At 33.4% G+C, this 23,745-nt stretch overlaps 2 long non-coding RNA genes across 2 annotated transcripts in view; one reads left to right on the forward strand and one right to left on the reverse strand.

The window, feature by feature from the left end:
• Positions 1-1,340: 1,340 nt before the first annotated feature.
• The window catches only part of LOC143057418 (uncharacterized), a 238,967-nt gene continuing 216,562 nt past the window's right edge, over positions 1,341-23,745 (forward strand). Inside the window, exons 1-2 of the long non-coding RNA XR_012972719.1 lie at positions 1,341-1,381; positions 3,881-3,916. This is a non-coding gene — a long non-coding RNA (uncharacterized LOC143057418). The remainder of the gene's footprint in view (positions 1,382-3,880; positions 3,917-23,745) is intronic.
• On the reverse strand, positions 13,886-19,118 carry LOC143056590 (uncharacterized). The gene is made up of 3 exons (XR_012972415.1): positions 18,936-19,118; positions 16,742-16,949; positions 13,886-14,188 (listed from the first exon to the last, which is right to left on the reverse strand). It is a non-coding gene; the product is annotated as an uncharacterized LOC143056590 (long non-coding RNA).

Raw genomic sequence — 23,745 nt, forward strand, 5'->3', positions numbered from 1 at the left:
CAATATTTCAGTAATATTTAAAAACCCACGATAATACATATTTGGTCGATCAATTTAAATTCTGAAAACTAGTACTTGTGTTGGTACTTTTTACAAAAAGCTTGAAGATCTTAACAAAGATGCTGCGGTTACAACAGGGTACGCATTTTCTTCGAATAACTCATCATTTTTCAAACAGTGAAATTACACAATCAGACCGAATAATACTAGACAAAAGAACTAAAGGTACAGGATCAAAAAGATAAAAAGGTGTATTTATTTCAGCAATCTTTCAAATAAATGTTTCATTTTGCTAACAAAAAATGAATATTATTGTGTGTTACATATTGTAAAATTATAAATAACATATGCGTTTCTTTTCATTCGATTTTTGGTGTGTTAACGGGACTTTTAAGCACCGCATTTAGGCTTTGTCGTGGTTGTCAGTTTTTATAAGTGGAGGAAACCGGAGTGCCCGGGTAAAAACCACCAACCTTCGATAGGGAAACTGACAATCCTAGTCAATTAAGATTGGAGTCGAGTGCACCCACACGAGAGGGTATTGAACACACAACCTCAGTGTTGACTGGCTAGTAATTACAGTAGTAACTACTTAGACCACTCGGCCACCGACGCCCCATATGCGTTTCAAAGCTAGAAGAAATGCTATATCTGTATTTATTATTCTGTCAATTGTGTCAATATAACAATTATATTTTTATTTTTTTAAAATACGTTGATAGTTTGGATTAATTTGGTTAAGAGCTAAACAAAGCTGTATTAACAACAACAAAAAAATGTGCTACATTTTGAGGTTATAGACAACTTGCGATGCAAAAACTCTTGTTTTAGTGAACATCATTCGTGCGTTTAGGGGCATCGTCACTTCTTGTCCAAAGTTGAGCGAGTGGCTGGGAAAACTATAATATTAGATTGAACGAATTATTCGGCAAATTAAATTCTAATAATTGACAAGCAGCACTGTTGTCATTAGGGAACTGCAATTCAATACTTACTAAACAAACATTATTTCTAGTTTATCCTGCACAATAACTATCACTAAGATGCTTGATGAACGTTAGTACTGCAGGCATACAGGCGATCCCCTCTGTCTGGTAAATTACGTCATAAAGGCGCGCATAATTGACGAGTTTTTTTCCATTGACGGATGAACTCGAAAGTAGTCTATTATTTGTAGATGTTTCACAACTTAATTTGATAAGTTTTACCCAGCCAATTATTTCAACTGTTTAAAAAAAAATTGGATCTAAAATGAGCAGCAAGTATTACCAACACATTATTAGCATTCTTTATAAATTCTTTTTTCTATCCATGTTTACACATTTTCCCAATCTTATTTTAGTCAGACGGAATGGTGCATGGGCAAGTACTCCGCGTTCAAGTGAGTATTTTTACTGTTTGGATAACTAGTTGGTATTGAATTGAACTTAATTGACGCTTAGAAGATAAATTCGTGACTGTTATCATAAAATTTAGGTCCTTTAAATATTTGAATGATTGTCAGATGCTACTTAACTTATTTGTCAATTGATCATATAACATAGTCTCTATACACAATATTGACTCATTTGAGCTGCAGCATAGAAAAAATTCAACAATTAAAATAAATTTATTTAAAATACTATTAGAAAAAAACACCAGGTGTGTAAATAAAAGCAATAAGAAAGTTGATTATTTTAGTAGAAATGAAAATGGTCGTTGTTCATTACTCAATTTCCCTTAATCGATGACACCATGTTAAATAAAAAGACACAGATAATATAGTATTCACGTCTTTGAATTTACAATTAAATACTCCTTGCAAACACCTCGAATATCTATATAAATGTGTTCATATCATTTGTGTTTACACGAGGAAGAGTGACAATATGACAACTGTGTTCTGGTATATGAACCACACATGACTATCACAACTCATAAGTCGACGAGATATCGACAAAATGATTGCAAAAAAAATAAAAACGACGAAAAGGCAAACAACAGTCTGATGGAGTATAAAATAAACTACGGTTTGAGGAACACACACTCCCGAAAAACAAATTGAATGTGCTCTTGATGCGTAATCAGACCATGCTCTTCTTATCACAATCGTTTTGTAGATCATGTAAGCAAAACTAATATGATTAATCTCATTTTGTGTTATTACTGCTTAAAACGAAATTGTGGTTACAACTACTTGCTCAAATTCATTGTCATCTGTGAAATATCAGTAAATCATTCGTGATAGTGATTGTGTTCCCGTTACTCTGTTTCTGTGTGAGAATACTATCAATAAACTGCGAAAAGATTTGGAAGTTATGCAGATTTTACTAAGGAATGGGCAGTTGACGATTGGAAAGTTGACATCTTCATGTTTGTAATATATTCTTGTTGAAAATCGTAACCTGTGTGAATATCAAGGAAAAACCAAGAAATAACATGTTGAGTATTCTATTTTGGTTAACACTTGGATTCAACCACTTACTGAATTATGGGTCTTTGGGTAACACAATATCATTCAGATATCAAAAAGTAGAATCACAGATACATTGAAATGCTTGTTTCATATTATCTTTATATAGGTATTTTTTTTTTTTATGAATTCTGCTTTAAATCAGTAGTAGTTAACTAGTAAACATGGTAGAGACGCATATCTAGTACCTCTTGGAATACCTACTATCTTCTGAAATATTAATCAAATTATTATCACGAACATGTTGGTGATAAAAAAGTCTTGTATTTCAATTAAGAAAGAGGAACAGTAGTGTTAAGCGTTTAAAAATAAAAAGTTTTTAGCCGTAAAAGGAGTTCCTATGGGAAATTGCATTGTCAATATTTACAGAAATGCAACCTGTAAAGCTCATAAATACAGTTTGTATCGTCAGTAAAGAAACAAGTTACAGTTATGTTGACATTTCAAAATCTATATTGAGTATTGGCGAGTTCTTTTTTGCATTAAAGCTTTTAAAATTTCGTATTCATTTTATCTATAACTCCCTTATAGAACAGTTATATAACATTGTTGCTCAGGAAAATAGTATACTTTTGGTATTCAGTACTGTTACGGAAGATATAACATCATTATTCTTAGACTTAATGTAACTTTTGATAAGTTTCTTGGGATTGCTTGTTGAGTTTCCAATATGATTCTTAATACCTAATTCCTGTATCAAACAGGCAATGTATTGTAATTACCAACTTACACTATGTCAAGTCTGTGTTTGCGCTGATAACAGTGTATCTACAAAATGATCGTATTGCTAATAGTTTATGACTTTTATGAATTTCGGGTCATCAATGTTGTTCAACTTTGTACTTGTTTGACTTACTTACTATTTTAATCTGAGCGTCACCGGTAAGTCTAATGTGGACGAAACACGCATCAGGCGTATTAAATTATAAGCCTGGTACCATTGATAACTATTATGTCAATATTCAAATAATGACAACTTGGCTGATGATAACCTCGGTATTGAAACATCAACCAGCTATAATATCGACCTTGCGGTTGTTTGTACAATTTCAAGAACGATGCTAGTATTAGTATTTGTTAATCAAACCGCGTGCTTTGTTTGCATAGGACTCGACACTGAAGTTCTTATTAATACAGTTTAGAGGCCAAATCAAGTAAAAAACTGCAGAAAAACAACTTCAAATAACTAACTTAAACATCACTTTTTACAAACAAATCATTTCTCCTGATCTTTGTTTATATTTGTCAGAGGAGGACAACATGACAAACATTTAAGCTCATGCGATTAACAAATAAATGTACTAAGCCATTTGAAGGTTCATCATTTATATGACATGTTCGTAGACGAAACGCGCGTTTGAGGTATAAAATTATAAGCCTGGTACCTTTGATAACTATAAATAATATGACCACTTTCTTTTATAACAGGACAAAGAAATCGCCCGGAGTCACAAGTGTACAATTGTAAGCATATCTAAGTTAATGTATATGTATAAATTAAGGAAACGGTGGTTCAAAACTGTCAAAATTATCAAATATCAAAAATACAGATCGGTGCAGTACTAACTTGTACAAAAGTTAAAGAAGACTTTATGACTGTTTTCCAAGTACTAAAACACTGATATCAGACAAGGAAGTTAACTTTGTCGCAGGTAGAGAAGATTAGAAGGAGGACTGCTGCAGACCTGTTTACAAGTTTGATTAAGACCAGACCTGAAGACATGTCTGCTTTTGACCAGTCTTTATGTCAGGTCTGCCCAATATCAAAACCATGGACAATTCTGTCCAAGACTAGACCTGTGAACAGGTCTGCTACTGACCAGAATTTAGGACAGGTCTGCTTATAACATATTGTCGTGTTCAATACATGTCATATTTTCCCAAGCTTTTATTATATAAACAATAATTGTATGTCCTTTGACTCTTTAAACAAGAATGATTCAGTTTACATTTTATATCCTTACAAACATTAAAATATGGCTATTGATTTTAAACTTGTTGATCAACACATCTAAATGTTGATATCATAAGGCCTAAAAGTTTACAGTTTACCGTTTGTCTTATTGAAGCGGTCACTTTATTTCTAGTATGTCTAAATTTATTCCAATCGGCGGGTCGGTTATCTTTTGAGTGTAGGCAGTTTTTCCTTCTTATAAGCTTTTTATCCTGCTCAGTCAAAATATATATATTAGGAAGATGAGGTATGACTCCATAAAAGACTAAATGACACAGAATAAAATTGAGAAAGGAAATGGGGAATGTGTCAAAGCGACAAAAACCCGACCATAGAGCAGACAACAAAAGTTTACATCTAGAGGTCACCATGCGACCGTCGACAAGGAGCAACGTATAATGTATACACCAATATTTGAATGCAAGACTATTTCAAGGTCGTGTAACAAATTGGATAAAATGCAAACAAAAAGAAAAAAACAACCCACATAGCTTTGCAACGTCAATTACCTTGAACAACATCACAAAAGATCAGATAAAACATGTGCACAATTTCAAGTCTTTCAAAATTGCAAACTCGAGTTTCACTTCTCGACAGCAAAGAGCAAAATTGAGAATGTTGCAGTAGTCTGGTAGTCTATAAAACCAAAATAAAAAATGGTACTGTAACGATCGTCGTCGCTTATTGACTTAATTTATAACTGATAATTCCGATTTTAGTTTAAACATATTTAATAATAGTGGATTGGGAAACAAGTTTTGCAACTTATATTAATCCGTTTCCACTTTGCGGGTGCGAGTGCTGCCTTGTAGAGGCATTAGCCTGCTCTTTTTCGAAATCTTCCAGGGTGTCTTTAACGTGCAAGATGTATGGCTCTCTCTTAACACGGGTCAGCCATTTATCGTCCCCTTCCGACGGACTATCATCGTTTCCTCAAGACCATAGCGCAAATGTTGTCAAGGGAGCGCCGAAAATTCAGTCTCTGAAATTTTCATCCCAGACGGGAATCGAACCAGGAACCTTTGTGTTAGTAGTCCGATACACTAACCGCTACACAACGGCGGCTCGAAATTCCGATTTTGTCCCGTATTGTGGAGTCGGGCCACCACTTTTAGACCAAATAAGATATTACTGTCCAGTTATAGGGTTTATTAATACACAAAAACCTGCTTGTTTGTCTTTTAAAAGAAAATTATGGTGATTTTGATGAATATTGACGCATATTGACCAAAACAAACTTGGATAGAATATTTGCTATAAATGATGTTAATAAAATTAATTCAGAAACTTCAAATCGTATCCTTGATGAAGCTGATATTTCCATACCCAATAGAATATTAACTATTCGAAAAACTGACCCTGCTTGGTTAAATAACGATTGATGAAAACTTATAAGAAGGAAAAACTGCCTACCCTCAAAAGATAACCGACCCGCCGATTGGAATAAATTTAGACATACTAGAAATAAAGTGACCGCTTCAATAAGACAAGCTCGTGAACAATATCAAAATAATCGTATACAAAAATTGTCAACTAGTAACCTATTAGCAAGAACTTGGTGGAAAACTTGTAAACAAATTTCTGGTATCAAACCTACTCACTCGGGTATTCCTCCCCTGCTTAAGGATAATAACTTAATATTTAATGATATTGATAAAGCGAATGGATTTAAAAACTTTTTGGCGATGCAGACAAGCATAGATGATACCTCTGCTGTTATTCCTGACTTAACCGTTCCACACTATACACTAAGTGACATTCAACTTAAAGATAGTGAGGTCGAAGATGTTCTAAAGATTTTAAATCCAAATAAGGCCTTGGGTCCAGACTTGATAAGTCCAATATTATTAAAAGAGGCTGTATCACAGCTAAAATTCCAACTTTGAAACTATTTAATTTATCGAAAAACTAAGGATTTTTGTATCCCAGGCAGAAATTACCTTAGTCGTATTTGGCACAATTTTGTTTTGTTATTTTGGACCCTCAATGCCCTTCAACTTTGTACTTGTTTGGCTTTATAAATAGTTTGATATGAGCATTACTTATGAGTCTTATGTAGACGAAACGAACGTCTGGCGTACTAAGTCATAATCCTGATACCTTTGATAACTATTTAATTGATTTTTATCTAAAGCTATATTTCCGGCAAATTGGTAAAAGCAAATGTAACTCCTGTTTTTAAGAGTAACAATCGTAAAGAGGTAAAAAATAACAGACCAATCTAGTTGTTAAGTATATTATCAAAGTGCATGGAGCGATGTGTCTATTAACATGTACACAACTTTCTTATTGAAAAGAGGATAATCACCCCTAATCAATCGGGTTTTAAAAAACATAAATCAACTTATTGATATTTTTAACTACTTTGGTAGAGCTTTAGATAACGGAAATTAAGAAATTAGTGATTTTTGTGACATCAGCAAAGATTTTGATCGGGTTTGGCATAAAGACCTTTATCAAAACTTAAACAATATGGAATTTCTGGATATTTACTCAATTGTAAAAAAGAAGATGTGGTATGATTGCCAATGAGACAACTGTCCACAAGTGACCAAAATGACACAGACATTAACAATTATAGGTCACCGTACGGCCTTCAACAATGAGCAAAGCAAATTGGTTTTGTGATTATCTATGTGAGAGGAGTCAATGGGTGGTCTTAAATGGGAGTAATTCAACACAGAGAGTGATGAATGCAGGTGTCAATATAGTAATTGATATTTAAGCACTATCAAATTATTCGCAGACGACACTAGTATTTATTTGACAGTAGACACCCCTGAAAATACTGTTGAAATTCTTAATGGAGATCTCAATAAAATTCATATGTGGTCTTCTGAAGGGCTTGTAAACTTTAACTCACAAAAAACAGAAACCATGATTATTTCAAGAAAATCAATAAAACCTAGTTTAACATACCAGGAACGCACCGAGCTCAAAATCATCGTTGGTAACCTAAATGCAACAAGGTATATGGGTGAAATTCTGGCTCCAGTTATTCTCCCGTTTCTTCGAAGACATCGTACTTGAATTATTATATATATATATTAGGTGCCAGCTGAAGGACGCCTCCGGGTGCGGGAGTTTCTCGCTGCATAAAAGACCGTTCTATGGTCGGGTTGTTGTCTCTTTGACACATTCCCCATTTCCAAATTCTGTTTTAATTAGACAAGCTATTTACACAAAACAACTGATAAATGGATGCTCTAAAATAAAGATTATAGCGTGAACACTGACCAATTGTCATTTGTGGCGATTTCAATTGCGATTTGATGTCAAACACATGTAACTTTTCAAAAAGTTACACATTCGTATAACGTAGAAAGTGTTGTTTGGAAGTCTACCAACCTTACAACCAAAACTTGAACTATCAGTTTAGTTTGAAAGGCAAAATATCACCATGTGCAAACTGACATCACAACTTAGTGACAAAATGTTTTCTCCTGGTAAAAGGAGCGTATTGCCAAGTCCTTATCAAATTTTAATAAAAACAGAGATACGGAACCATAAACTCCTGATAATAACGTGCCTTTTCCATTTCATCTAAACAAAAAACGTCATCACTGAGAAAGAAATATTAGACCAGTTGAAAATCTTCAATGTTAACAAACAAGCTGGATCTGATAGTATAATTCCTAGATTTTAAAAGAGGTTGCTAGCTTTATTTCTTAACCATTAACTAAGTTAAGCCTAGTTTTAAAGGGAAAATTAGTTCACATTCAGCTCTAAACTGTCGTCCAATGTCTATTACTATTATTGTTTGTGAATGCACATATTTGCATGGCTATACATTTTTCTGTAAATTTTCAGTACATTTAGATCATTTTTAAAAACATGACATTTTTGCTGTTTCCATGGCAACGGCAGCCATTTTGAAATTTTCAAAGTCAAAAGTCTCATCTATACATGCCAGTTTACAATAATATTAAGTTTCATTAAGTTTGGAGCATTTCGAAAATATTTGACATTCTTCCAGTTTCCATGGCAATGGTAGCCATTTTTGAAATGCCAACTTCAAAAGTCTCATGCAGACTTGACAGTCAACAATCCTATTAAGTTTCATCAATTTTGGAGCATTTTGAAACTTTTGAAATTTTTGACATTTTGATTTGTTCCTATGGTAACAGAGACCATTCCCAAAAGTTAATGGCATATATATACCACATTGGTACATGGGAGGGACCATACCATCAAAGTTTCGATCAATTTGACCTACCATTTTAATAAAGTAAATGCCACTTTAAGGTTTTTGAACCATTTTGACCTGTTTTGCATTGTTTCCATGGTAACGGCAGACATTTTCGAAATTCTAACGCCAAATTCCACATCTACCAATGTTGCTCATCGTTACTGTAAAGTTTCGTTAAATTTGGAGCATTCTGATATTTTTGAAATTTTTAGTGTAGTTTCCATGGCAACATAGTAGTCCCAATGATTGCCAAAATCCTCCAAAACCAGTATATAGTGGGCACCTACATTGTATCAAAATATAATGATTCTGAGTTTAAGCATATCCAAAAAATTCATTAAAACCAAAAACAGGATTTTTTCACAATTGTTCTGTTTCAATGGTGATGACAACCATTTTTTTGTTCCAAAGTTGCATTGCAACTCGAAAGTCAGGGTTCCTTGTTATAGTGAACTATCATTTAGATTGGTTCCTTTGGTTCCGAGAAAGCGGTCGGACAAAATTAAGTGGAAGAAAAATAACTAGATTTGCCATTGCAAGCAATAGCGGATGGCACCCTTCCCCCATTGCCAGGCGAGCGGCAGCAAACTAGAAGATTCCAAAGTCAAAGAGTGCATCTACACATTCAAATTATCATTTTTGTAAAGTTTAATGAAGTTTGGAGTATTTTGAAATTTTGGACATTTTTGCTGTTTCCATTGTTACGGCGGCCATTTTGAAAATTCCAACTTCAAAAGTCAACTCTGCTTATGCCATTGAGCATTCCTGTAAAGTTTCATCCAGTTTGCAGCATTTTTATTTTTTTTTTATTTTTTTTTACCTTTTAGCATTGTTTCCATGGTAACAACAGATATTTTGGAAATTCCAACTCCAAATACCACATCTTCCAATGTTGCTCATCGTGACTGTGAAGTGTTTATAAAGTTTGGAGCATTTTGATATTTTTGAAATTTTTCGTGTAGTTTCCATGGCAACACAGAAGTTCCAAAGATCGCCAAAATCATTCCAACACAAGTGTATAGTGGGCACCTACATTGTATTAAAATATAATGATTAATTAATAAAACAAACTGGATTGCAGAGTTTAAGATGTTAGAATCCTGCATCCCAAAAGAATGGATGCAAGTTTTAAAAAAAGAAAACTCCGTTAAGAGTATAATCAATATATGTAAGGTCAAATTAAGATGGCAAAATAAACAAATTGAAACAAAAGATATCAACAATAAAATACTCTATAAAACTTTAGTAGATAAAAAATATATAAAGCCAATCGGTATCAACATTTGGACAAGATATTTAAAATTAGAATACATACCACAGATGTCATTTGTATACGATTTTATATTTAAAATTTTAAAGGAAAATAAGTTAAAAATTTTCAGATGGAAACTGCTTCAATATATTATTCCTACAAAGCAGCTACTATTAAAGTGGAACATATCTGAGAACGATAAATGCAATTTTTGTAAAACAAAAGAAGAAGATTATTTGCATTTCTTTATTACATGTTCATTTTTGAAAGATTTTTGGGAGAAAGTACATTATCTTCTAGCAAAAATGAATTTTCAAAACAAGATATTAGCAAAACATATAGTATTTAGATACAAAATATCAGATCAAGGGTATAACGGTTTTAATTATTTCTTGACAATTATAGGTTTTTGTATTTACAAGTCGTACTATGTATCCGAGCAAAAACTGAAATTTTTAGATGTGTATGCTATGTTTATAAAGGATTTACGAAGGTTCATGAATGAGAACAAAACAGTATCTCAAAATGTATTTTTCATAAAGTTAAAAAGATTGATATAATTGATGGGAATAAAAAAAATAATGTTTTTTTATATTTTGTTATATTCTGTGTATTTTCCTGGATACTCAGAAAGTATTTCACAGGGATACTTTATTGAAGCTTGGACAATGAAGTAAACATGTAACAAGCAATTTGAAGAATAAAGAATATTTATTTGTTGGAAAAAAAAAAATAAAAATATAATGATTCTGAGTTTAAGCATAACTAAATAGTTCACCAAAACCAAAAACCGGAATTTTTCACATGTGTTCCGTTTCCATGGTAACGGCAGCCATCTTGAACCATTCCATGCTTACTGCAACTCTTCACCAAGTAGAACAACCGGATGTGCCTTTTCGGTCAAAATGTGATTCGGTGGCGCTCAGTAGTCCTGCACCGAAAATTGGACTATTTTGCGTCGGCCGACGTCAACTGAAAAATGGCGCGCTTTTGTATTTTTTTTTAAATTCGTTTGCGGCAAAGTGCGGACGATAAATACTGTCGATTTTAAGCATATCTACATGAGAAAAATATATGAGTTTACATATTATTTTCATTTTTGATCATTGAAACATAAGGAAATCTTATTTTTTTACATCTGAACATAGAATTTCGGATTTTGATTTTCTGCACTATAGGATTAAATGGCTATATCAAAAATGGGAACAAAAAAATACCTATCCTTCGATTTGCTAAAAATGTTTACAACCTATTTTCGCGAGTTTTTGGCATCGAAATTCGTAAAGAACAGAGGTGTCCAAGTAAGGGCAAAAATTTGTTCCCATTTTAAAGTAGGGGTCTCAATCTTTTATAGGTTTTTCCTTGCATGGTCGGTAGATTTGAAAATTGGAAGAGTTTCTGTTTTTAAAGTAAATAATTATTCAAATATCATGAAAAGGTGAATCATTAGGTATAAAACCACTTTAAATATAGCAGTTTGTGTCACTGAATTGTAAAATTATAGATTTTTTTCGAAATTGAAGAAGGCGCCATTTTTTGGCTATTTTTCCATTAAGTCTATTGATATGCTAAAATTAAGAGGTGTTTCTAAAAAATCTCCGACTCAATTTTTTTAAAACTTTCATATGCTAATCTTTGGTACAAAATGTATGTGTTTTGAAAAAATTAGGCACTTCTATCGAGTATAAATGGAGAATGGTCATCTTTACTTTGTATGTCCCCACTATGGGGGCCCTGTTCCTATATTTACCTTGTTTCTGAAGAACACGATAGTAATTCATCTCTCAAATAAATTATCCACTAAAAATAGTTGAAACATATCAAATATATGTTAAGACATCAATACATTTTACTGGATGTGATTTTTTAAGCAGAATTGCCGGAATCGACCTCAACCGAAGTTGTGTTAGTATATAGATAAACGTTGTCAATTTCCGGCGCCGAAAATGCCAACGTAAAATGTCATTAAAAGTTGGATTCTTTTCTTCTTTGTAGCAATTTTGTTAATCTTAATGCCAAGGAAGGCATGCAATATGTTGAATCCATACCAACGTTATACCATACTTGGTACCCTAGAGTGTAAGGCTTACACATCATGGGACCCCGACTGATTTGTTGAAATCATGATCGTACTTTAACTAAAAGTTTACAAAGTAACTTATAAAAAACAAGATTCATTCCGTGAATATTGCTACTTGCCGCTGAGTTTTTAATGAACATTTAATCTGATTCGGTCATAGAAAAGCTGTTGATATTCCTTTCGTTAATATAATTATCGTTGTGTGTTTTGTTTGGTTTCTTATTTTTAAAAGGGGGCGTTGGCAGGGGTATGCTCTTTATATTTTGTCAAAGGCATGTGTCATTTTTAGGGCTTATGGTTCTCAATCTCTGGTTACAGTGGAGGTTCAAACTCATCATGACTTTAAAAACTTATTAAAAATTAATTTTGCAGTTTCTTGGGGCATTGACATACTGACTATCAATATATCTATGCATAGGAGGGATGACCAATTCTATTCAAAGTAGGTGGTGGGAGTTCAAAAGAAATCCTGGTCCGTTCACAATAGTACTTCAGTGGCGGATCCAGAACTTTTCCTAAGGGGTGGGGGCTGGCGCTGACTGACCTAAAAAGGGGGGGGGGCGCTCCAGTCATGCTTCAATGATTCCCTATATAATCAACCAAATTTTTCCAACGAAAGGGGGGCCCCCCTGGATCCGCCTCTGTACTTGTTCGCCCTGGGTGCTTTGCCCTTATAGCCATTGGCCCTGTTCTTTTTTTTTTATTTTGTTGTCCTCTTTAATGTAAATTATTTGAATGAAGTATGTAAAATTTGGTTGACAATTTTGTGCATAAACCACATACGCCAAAACGTTGGAGATTTTGTCTGGATTGACTATTCATTTGTATCCATTGCTACACATGCATTTATTTCTAAACATATTTTCACTTTTGCATACAGATGCAGAATATTCCTTTTCAGCCTGTCTTGTGTCATGACACAGCAGGGTCTTTTATACATGTGGCTCACTAACTGCTTTTTGTTCAAGTTAATCTCTTTAGACATTTGATATCTGGTGGAGAGTTGTCTTATTGGCATTGATCATACCCCAACTTTCTAATTTTCATATTACTGAAAGGTAACTGTATTTATTACCTTGAATTGAATAAATAACTACTTACAAAAAACAATTCCACATATAAAAAAAATAAATGAAATATAATTTCAAATGATACAATGTAGCTAGCCTTATGGAATATTTTGTATGTTGTGCATCTCTTTTCTCCTTTTAGTGACGGGGGGGGGGGGGGGGGGGCTATTTTGTATGGTTGGCTGCTTCATATCTGGTGATGGGATATACATTTAGTTATTCAGTGTTGAATACTGGTCCCCACCCCCCTAATTGATAGGAATAAACAAAACAAAAATTCTTTCACTCAATCTCAACAACAAGGCAAAAGTGAAGTAAATCAATATAAGCATACTACTGGTTCTGCTCGTTTTCTGTTCTTTGGTTGGGTTGTTATCTCTTTGACACATTGCCCATCTATATGATCCAGGATGAAATTTAAAAAAAATAGGCAGGACAGGAGTTTTGAGTAAAAAAAAAGGCAGGATAAGACACTTGCAAAAAAAAAAGGCAGGACGACAATTTAGGTAAAAAAAAGTCAGGATAAACTAAAAGGAAAAAGGCAGCACTGAACAGAGTGAAAAAAAAGGCAGGACAGAGATTACAGAAAAAAAAAATGCAGGACAAAATTTTTCATCCTAGCCCCCCCCCCCCCCCCCATAAAAATCAAATGGTAGCTCCCTTACCAGGAAAAAAGTCGAATAATTCTGGAATGGCAAAACTTGAATTTGCCCAAAACTAAAAGCTAGCTTTTTTAAATTACACTCATGCAAAATAAAAGGGAAACACTTGAGGCCAGAGGGAAGATATAATATTTGGTTGTCAAAAGTATAAAATAAACGTGGACTCTTATTAATTATATAACAGTGAAATTGCTTAAAACAAAATATTCATGAAAACAACTGAGTCAATAATCTGATTTTTTTTAATAAAAATGGTGAAATTTCACTTCTGCACTTTTTAATGTTGATGAGTCTCACATATTTAAAAAATCCTCTTGTTACTAAACTTTGGAGCCCATAGTCTGTTAAACTTTCATTTATTAAATCCTGCATTAGTTCAACAAAAATGTCCGCTATTAATCACTTGAACCACCTTGGATACCATTCTGTACATGAATATATCTCTCATAACAAATTTCATATAAATTGCTGATTCCAGGTATCAAAATGTTTATCCTCCAGTAAAATTATTCCTCTGACAGGATGTCTACTGAAAATGAAATTTTTTGTTATTAAATTAAGTTTGTTAATTCAATCAAAAAGTAATGAAGAATGATAATTATAATATATTGTATTTCATTGTTATTGCCATCTATGACCTCAATACAGTCTGCTCAGGTCATTCTCTTATCTAAATGATACAGGGCGTAGGTTGAACCCTGAACGGTTGGGGCAAGTATGGACACAACATTCAAGCTGGATTCAGCTCTAAATTTGGATTGTGATTAAATAGTTGACACAGCATAGGTTTCTGACACAGAATGAATGTGGTCTAATGAACTTAAATTTTTTTTTTTGCCTTTGAGCAATTCACTATGCTGTTAATATTAATCCTCTCAAAAAAATGTTTGAAGAAATTTTCTTTTTATTTATGAAATCTGAAATGAAAAAAAATTACCCCCCCCAATTTTTTTTCACATCCCCCTTTCCCTTATTCCAAAACTGATCTCAATTCAAATTTCTAATGGAGTTTGAAACAATAACTACTCATTTAAATACATCATAAAATATTAAAACGTAAAGAAAGTGCTTGTAATCACTGAATGGTAAAGATTGTTTTATTTTATCAGTTGGTAGTAAAAGTGATATACATTGTATATTGTATAAAACAATGATTTAAGTTGATTCAACTACTATTCTGAACAAAGAAAGATAAGACTTCAATTGAAAATTTCATGCTATTGCACAATATTGTGCAATTAGATATTTCTTGCTATTGCGCAATACTGTGCAATTGAAAATATTTGCTATTGCACAATACTGTGCAATTGAAGATTTCTTGCTTTTGCACAATACTTAATATAATAATTTTGGATCCTGATTTGGACCAACTTGAAAACTAGGCCCATAATAAAAAATCTAAGTACATGTTTAGATTCAGCATATCAAAGAAGCCCAAGAATTAATTTTTTGTTAAAATCAAACTTAGTTTAATTTTGGACCCTTTGGACTTTAATGTAGACCAATTTGAAAACGGCACCAAAAATTAAGAATCTACATACACAGTTAGATTTGGCATATCGAAGAACCCCAATTATTCAATTTTTGATGAAATAAAACAAAGTTTAATTTTGGACCCCGATTTGGACCATCTTGAAAACTGGGCCAATAATAAAAAATCTAAGTATTTTTTTAGATTCAGCATATCAAAGAACCCCAACTTGGCCAAGGATTCAATTTTTGTTAAAATCAAACTAAGTTTAATTTTGGACCCTTTGGACCTTAATGTAGACCAATTTGAAAACAGGACCAAAAATTAGGAATCTACATACACAGTTAGATTCGGCATATTGAAGAACCCCAATTATTCAATTTTTGATGAAATCAAACAAAATTTAGTTTTGGACCCTTTGGGCCCCTTATTCCTAAACTGTTTGGACCAAAACTTCCAAAATCAATCCCAACCTTCCTTTTATGGTCATAAACCTTGTGTTTAAATTTCATAGATTTCTATTGACTTATACTAAACTTATGGTGCGAAAACCAAGAAAAATGCTTATTTGGACCCCTTTTTGACCCCTAATTCCTAAACTGTTCGGACCTGAACTCCCAAAATCAATCCCAACCTTCCTTTTGTGGTCATAAACCTTGTGTTTAAATTTCATTTATTTCTATTTACTTATACTAAAGTTATTGTGCGAAAACCAGAATAATGCTTATATGGACCCTTTTTTGGCCCCTAATTCCTAAACTGTTGAAACCAAAACTCTCAAAATCAATCCCAACCTTTCTTTTGTGGTCATAAACCTTGTGTCAAAATTTCATAGATTTATATTTAATCAAACTAAAGTTATAGTGCGAAAACCAAGAAAATGCTTATTTGGGCCCTTTTTGGCCCCTAATTCCTAAAATGTTGGGACAAAAACTTCCAAAATCAATCCCAACCTTCCTTTTGTGGTCATAAACCTTGTGTTAAATTTCATAGATTTCTATTCAATTTTAATAAAGTAAGAGTGCGAAAACTGAAAGTATTCGGACGACGACGACGACGCCAACGTGATACCAATATACGACCAAAAAATTTTCAATTTTTACGGTCGTAGAAAAATGGTCAGATTTATTAAAACGCTTCATTTGTATGGATATGATGCACATCATGTAAGAGTTAATTCCCTTATATTGTTTTTTTTTTATCATAAATTAAATTTAAATTATGGTACCCTTCATTCTTGAAATAAGTTTTCAATCCAAATGTAACTATCTCGACATTTATACAGCATAGATAACAGAATAAAATCTTTAAACTATTAAAAGAATACCATTCAGCCTTAAAGTCTGTGTATGATTCTTTTACCTATATCTCATTAATTATAATTTCCATCCTCAATTTATTCCATTGGCAACTTTATATATAAAAAAGAATAATTTAGTATATAATTATGTCTGACTGTTAAATGTAGATATTTTAAGTCTATTCCCTTATGAAAACAGTCTGCATACCATGTATATTATGTTTTTGTTTCATATTTGTGGGATTGAAATCATAGCACACTGTAAATAACTGACTGTTTTTACCCTAAACAGACACTTTTGGATTAGTTACCCTTAATATATTCTAGTCCTATTGTTTTCTATCAAAATCATTTTGCTTTCAACATTACTGGACACTGGTCGTTGACATTCCATTTGATTACTGTTTTCTTGTTGTATGTATATCACACATACACATGTACATGTACCAGTGTTTTTTGTTGATATATAAAAGTCCTATGTATTGAATTTTTGATTCATAGTGAACATCTTTCTCCTTCCTGTAAATATAAAGCAAATGTACATATAATTACTTAATAAATTATATACTAAATTATTCAAAGCAAAATTAAACTTTGCATTGTTATTATCAACACATTAATACAAATTTGCCATATGAATTACCAAGAAAATACATGTTTTTACTAAGTATTAAAAATAATTATGCCTCGAGCATTTTGCTCAATACATAAAAGTTAAAGGCAATAATGGGCAAAGAAAATATTTCCAAGTCTTGAAAATTTATTTTTTATGTATAATATAAAAAAAAAGATGTGGTATGATTGCCAATGAGACAACTATCCACAAAAGACCAAAATGACACAGACATTAACAACTATAGGTCACTGTACAGCCTTTAACAATGAGCAAAGCCCATACCGCATAGTCAGCTATAAAGAGCCCCGATAAGACATGTAAAACAATTCAAACGAGAAAACTAACGGCCTTATTTATGAAAAAACGAAGAACAAATATGTAACACATAAACAAACGACAACCACTGAATTACAGGCTCCTGACTTGGAACAGGCACATACATAAATAATGTGGCGGTGTTAAACATGTTAGATAACAATGTTTAATATCATAACATGGAGCAGATTTGAGTGTTAACAATCCTTTCATTAACATTTTTATATTCAATTATATTATAGTGTACATAAACATCATAACATGTACAATACAAGCTAAAATTATATACATTTTGGGGGCACTCACAACCCAGTTTTTCTTAATTAAAATCATGGAACCACCACTGTCATGACTATTGAGACCTTGTTGGAAAAAATTTGGTTGATTGTATAGGGACTGAAGCATGACTGGAGCCCCCCTCCCCTTTTATGAAAAGTTCTGGTTTTGCCACTGAAATTTGTTAGTTTCTGGTCTGACATGTAAATGCATGTCACTGTGTAAGCTCTCAAATGGGTGACGGGTGATTGGTTAATTACAATGGGGATACTACATGTATCTGGTTTATTTTTTTATATATGGGAAAGAAGAGTATGGATAGTGAACCCCCATTGTCAGAAACAAGTGCCTATAATCCCTTTCCCTTTGTATTGTATCAACTTGTGTTCATAAAAGATTTAATTTTTATAGATAAAATATTAAACTTGAGTGTACATGTATTAAATGAAATCAGGGACATATAAAAGTTCAAAATTCTTTATTTTCCAATTAAGGGCCCCTGACGGGCAATAATAACAACAATACACAATACATTCTGATTCTTAACACATACACATATAATGAGTTTTGTCTCTTTCTTGTTCATGTTGTTATAAGTGTCAAAAGTGTTGGCTGTTATGTTTTATTGTTGTTTTGTTTTGTATATGTTTTTATATGTGTTCGTGTGTTTCAGCGATGATCCTTTTGTACTGGATTTTATCCTGAATAAAATTAGTTAGATAGTTAGTTTATAATGAAGATAAAATTAATTGTTCCCAGATAAAATGGGAATTTATTTATATACGACCAGGTATAAAGTAGCCAAGAGTTAAAGTGAATATGTCTTACATTCTAATGATTTAGTACATAGACGTCTTTGACGTGCAGCAAAATCCATGGAGTACCCACCCACCCCACCCCCTTTTGTAGACAACTTACAGTGTGCATGAAACATGATCATCCACGCTTTCAAATTTAATTCGTTTTGGTCCGTATTTGCAGTTTCATGCTTACAATGTTCACAAAGTGATAGCGTGAATTATTTCCAGGGAGATCGTGAAGAACACTTTTTTTAATTTTGTCTGTCCAGTTTAAAAACGGATGTTGACAGTGGGTATAATATTTCCGAAGACAAGGGCGGATACCCCAGACCGAAATCCGAATGTAATAAAATAATAAAAGTGATAAATAGTAAATTCATTACATGAAAAGGAAATGATGAAAACTTGGATTTCAATATTCATGTTTCATATTATTTTACACTTTATTTTTGCCGTTTAAATCATTTTTTGGGATACGACTTCTTTGAAAATAATTACCTGCAATATCTGGAATAAAGCTTTATCTTTTATGTTGTGTGGCACAAAGTTTAAGCATCCAAGAATGTCATAAATGTAACTTTCAACGAGGAATGCCAAATCTGACGTCACAAAATGGCCGCCATTACGTGTTGACAACGTCGTCTAGTGAACCGTATCACTGAGCGCCGAAATCCTTACTCAGGCGCTTCCGGTTGTCCTACTGACCTGTGGGTCCTCAATATAGTAGAGTTCAATCAACATTGGTCCATTGGAATTCGAGAAATCGCGCGGACAAAAATGTGTGGAAGAAAAATAATAAAAACTAGATTTGCCATTGCAAGCAATAGCGGATGGCACCCTTCCCCTATTGCCAGGCGAGCGGCAGCCATTTAGAAAATTGTAAAGTCAAAGAATGCATCTACACCTGAAAATTATAATTTTTGTAAACTTTCGTTAAGTTTGGAGCATTTTGATATTTTGGACATTTTTGCTGTTTCCATGGTTACGGCGGCCATTTTAAAAATTCCAACTTCAAAAGTCAACTCTGCATATGCGAGTGACCATTTCTGTAAAGTTTCATCCAGTTTGTAGCATTTTTATTGTTTTTGAATTTTTTTGCATTGTTTCCATGGTAACAAAAGCCATTTTGGAAATTCCAACTCCAAAAGCTACATCTGCCAATGTTGCTCATTGTTACTGTGAAGTTTCATAAAGATTGGAGCATTTTGATATTTTTGAAAATTTTGGTGTTGTTTCCATGGCAACATAGAAGTTCCAATGAGTACCAAAATCATCCAACACCTGTATATAGTGGGCACCTACATTGTATTAAAATATAATGATTCTGAGTTAAAGCATATCCAAACAGTTCACCAAAACGAAAAACTGGATTTTTTTCACATTTGTTCCGTTTCCATGGTAACGTCAGCCATCTTGAAAGTGCCAACCCCTAAAAGCAAATCTTCACATGGTGGTTCACATTATGGTATAGTTCCATCATCTTGGGTTCATTCAAATCAGAGTTCCAGACTGGACAAAAAAGTGTGGAAGAAAAATAAAAATAACTAGATTTGTAATTGCTAGCAATAACGGATGGCACCCTTCCCCTATTGCCAGGTGAGCGGCGGCCATTTAGACAATTCCAAACTCAAAAGTCAAGTCTACATAAGCTAGGCAACATTTGTTATAAGTTTCCTTAAATTTGAAGCATTTTGAAGTTTTTCATATTTTTGCTGTTTCCATGGTAACGGCGGCCATTTTGAATATTCCAAAGTCAAACCCCTGCTGCATTTTTTGCCCTCCATAATCATATACCATTTAATGTCTCTAGAATAAATTTAACATTGATGTTCGGGAATGTTCTGTGAAAATTCAAAGTTTTGACCTTTTTGCATTGTTTCCAAGGTAACAACAGATATTTTGGAAATTCCAACGCCAAATTCCACATCTTCCAATGTTGCTCATCGTTACTGTGAAGTTTCCTGAAGTTTGGAGCATTTTGAGAATTTCGAAATTTTTGGTGTAGTTTCCATGGCAACATAGTAGTTCCAATGATCACCAAAATCATCCAACACCTGTATATAGTTGGCACCTACCTTGTATTAAAATATAATGATTCTGAGATAAAGCATATCCAAACAGTTCACCAAAACAAAAAACTGGATTTTTTCACATTTGTTCTGTTTCCATGGAAACGGTAGCCATCTTGAACCATTTCATGCTTCCTGCAACTCTGCACCTGGTGGTCCTTACTATAGTAGAGTTCCAACAACATTGGTCCATTTGATTTCGAGAAATCACCTGGACAAAATTTGTTGCAAGAAAAATAATAATAACTAGATTTGCGATTGCAAGCAATAGCGGATGGCACCCTTCCCCTATTGCCAGGTGAGCGGTAGTCATGGTAACGGCAGCCATTTTGGAAATTCCAAACTCAAAAGTCAAGTCTACATTAGCTGAGCAACCTTTGTTTTAAGTTTCAATAAATTTGTAGCATTTTGAAGTTTTTTGTATTTTTGCTGTTTCCATGGTTATTGCGGCCATTTTGAATATTCCAAAGTCAAACCCCTGCTGCAATTTTTTTCCTATATAATCATATACAATCATATACCATTTAATGTCTCTAGAATAAATTAAACATTGATGTTCTAGAATGTTCTGTGAAAATTCAAAGTTTTGACCTTTTTGCATTGTTTCCATGGTAACAACAGCGATTTTGGAATTCCAACGCCAAATTCCACATCTTTCAATGTTGCTCATCGTTACTGTGAAGTTTCATTAAGTTTGGAACATTTTTAGATTTTTGAATTTTTTGGAGTAGTTTCCATGGCAACATAGTAGTTCCAATGAGTGCCAAAATCATCCAACACCTGTATATAGTGGGCACCTACATTGTATTAAAATATAATGATTCTGAGTTAAATAGTATCCAAAAAGTTCACCAAAACAAAGAACTGGATTTTTTCACATTTGTTCCGTTTCCATGGTAACGGCAGCCATCTTGAAAGTGCCACCCCCAAAAAGCAAATCTTCATTTGGTGGTTAACAATATGGTATAGTTCCATCTTCTTGTGGCCATTCATATGAGAGTTCCAGACTGGACAAAAATGTGTGGAAGAAAAATAATAAAAACTAGAATTGCCATTGCAAGCAATAGCGGATGTCACCCTGGTCTGCAAATTGACTCTCAACAGCAGCCATTTCGAAATTGTCCATCAGTAAATGCAGATTTTTGCATACATTTTATCTTCTGTTTTAAATTCCAATGAATTTGGAGCATTTTGATATTTTTTGTAATTTGCTGTTTCCATGGTAACGGCCGCCATTTTAAAAATTCTAAAGTCAAACTACTGCTGCATATTGTTCTCCCCATGATAATATACAATTATATAACATTTAATGTCGGTAGAACTAGTTTAACACTTATGTTCTGGAATGTTCCATGAAAAATTCACCCCCCCCCCCCTGAAATTATGTCTAGAGACCCCTCAGTTGAAAAAAAAAATGTACCATGTTGAAGTGTGCATGGGTCTCTTAATATCATAGAAGTTTCATATAAATTGGAACACATTTCTATTTTTCACATTTTTGCTGTTTCCATGGCAATGGCAGCCATTTTTTTAATTCCAAAGTCAGGTGCAAAACTACACATGGTGATTAACATTATGTTATAGTTCCATCAACATTGGTCCATTCAGTTCCGAGAACTAAGTTGGACAAAAAGTGCGGAATAAGAATAAGAAAAAAAGAATCGTACAATAACAATATGTCACCCGACCTCCGTCAGGGTGACATAAAAACAAAAAGAAACGTAGAATAACAATATGTCACCCAAACTCCGTTTAGGGTGCCATAATAAGAAAAAAAAGAAACGTAGAATAACAATACGTCACCCCAACTCCGTTGAGGGTGCCATAAAAAAAATAAAAAGAAACGTAGAATAACAATACGTCACCCCAACTCCGTTGAGGGTGCCATAACTAGATTTGCCATTGCAAGCAATAGTGGATGGCACCCTTTCCCCATTGCCAGGCCAGCGGCAGCCATTTAGAAAATTTTTGCTGTTTCCATGGCAACGGTGGCCATTTTGAAAATTCCAAACTCAAAAGTCAAGTCTACACAAGCTAGGCAACATTTGTTATAAGTTTCATTAAATTTGAAGTATTTTGAAGTTTTTCATATTTTTGCTGTTCTCATGGAAACGTCGGCCATTTTGAATATTCCAAAGTAAAACCCCCGCTGCAATTTTTTCCCTCCATAATCATATACCATCATATACGATTTAATGTCTCTAGAATAAATTGAACATTGATGTTCTGGAATGTTCTGTGAAAATTAAAAGCTTTGACCTTTTTGCATTGTTTCCATGGTAACAACAGATATTTTGGAAATTCCAAAGCCAAATTCCACATCTTCCAATGTTGCTCATCGTTACTGTGAAGTTTCATTAATTTGATCATTTTGATATTTTTGAAATTTTTGGTGTAGTTTCCATGGCAACATAGTAGTTCCAATGAGTGTCAAAATCGTCCAATACCTGTATATAGTGGGCACCTTCATTGTATTAAAATATAATGTTTCTGAGTTCAAGTCTATGCTAACAGTCCGAGAAAACAAAAAACTGGATTTTTTCACATTTGTTCTGTTTCCATGGAAACGGTAGCCATCTTGAACCATTCCATGCTTCCTGCAACTCTGCATTTGGGGGTCCTTACTATAGTAGAGTTCCATCAACATTGGTCCATTGGATTTCGAGAAATCACCTGGACAAAATTTGTTGCAAGAAGAAAAATGATAACTAGATTTGTAATTGCTAGCAATAACGGATGGCACCCTCGTCCCCCCATTGCCAGGCGAGCGGCAGCCTTTTTTAAAATTTCAAAGTCAAAGATTGCATCTACACATGCAAGTCATCATTTTTGTAAAATTTCATTAAGTTTGGAGCATTTTGAAATTTTGGACAATTTTGCTGTTTCCATGGTTACGGCGGCCATTTTGGAAATTCCAACTTCAAAATGCAACTCCGCACATGTCAGCCACTATTTCTGTGAAGTTTCATCCAGTTTGAAGGACTTTATTTTTTTTGGAAATTTTGAACATTTGTGCTGCAACCATGGTTACAGTAGATAATTCCAAAATTCTAAAAGCGTACATCTCATTGCCACATGTCATGCTATATATCAATACAGTTTCATTTATTTTGGTGCAATACTCTCTGAGAAAATGCAGATTTTATGCATTTTTCCATAGGGTCAATGCAAAACTTGGCCCCAGTTTCCATGACAACGGCGGCCATTTTGAACTATCCAAATATTGTCTTGACATCTTG

Source organism: Mytilus galloprovincialis, chromosome 13, assembly GCF_965363235.1.
Source record: "Mytilus galloprovincialis chromosome 13, xbMytGall1.hap1.1, whole genome shotgun sequence".
NCBI classification, from domain to species: domain Eukaryota; kingdom Metazoa; phylum Mollusca; class Bivalvia; order Mytilida; family Mytilidae; genus Mytilus; species Mytilus galloprovincialis.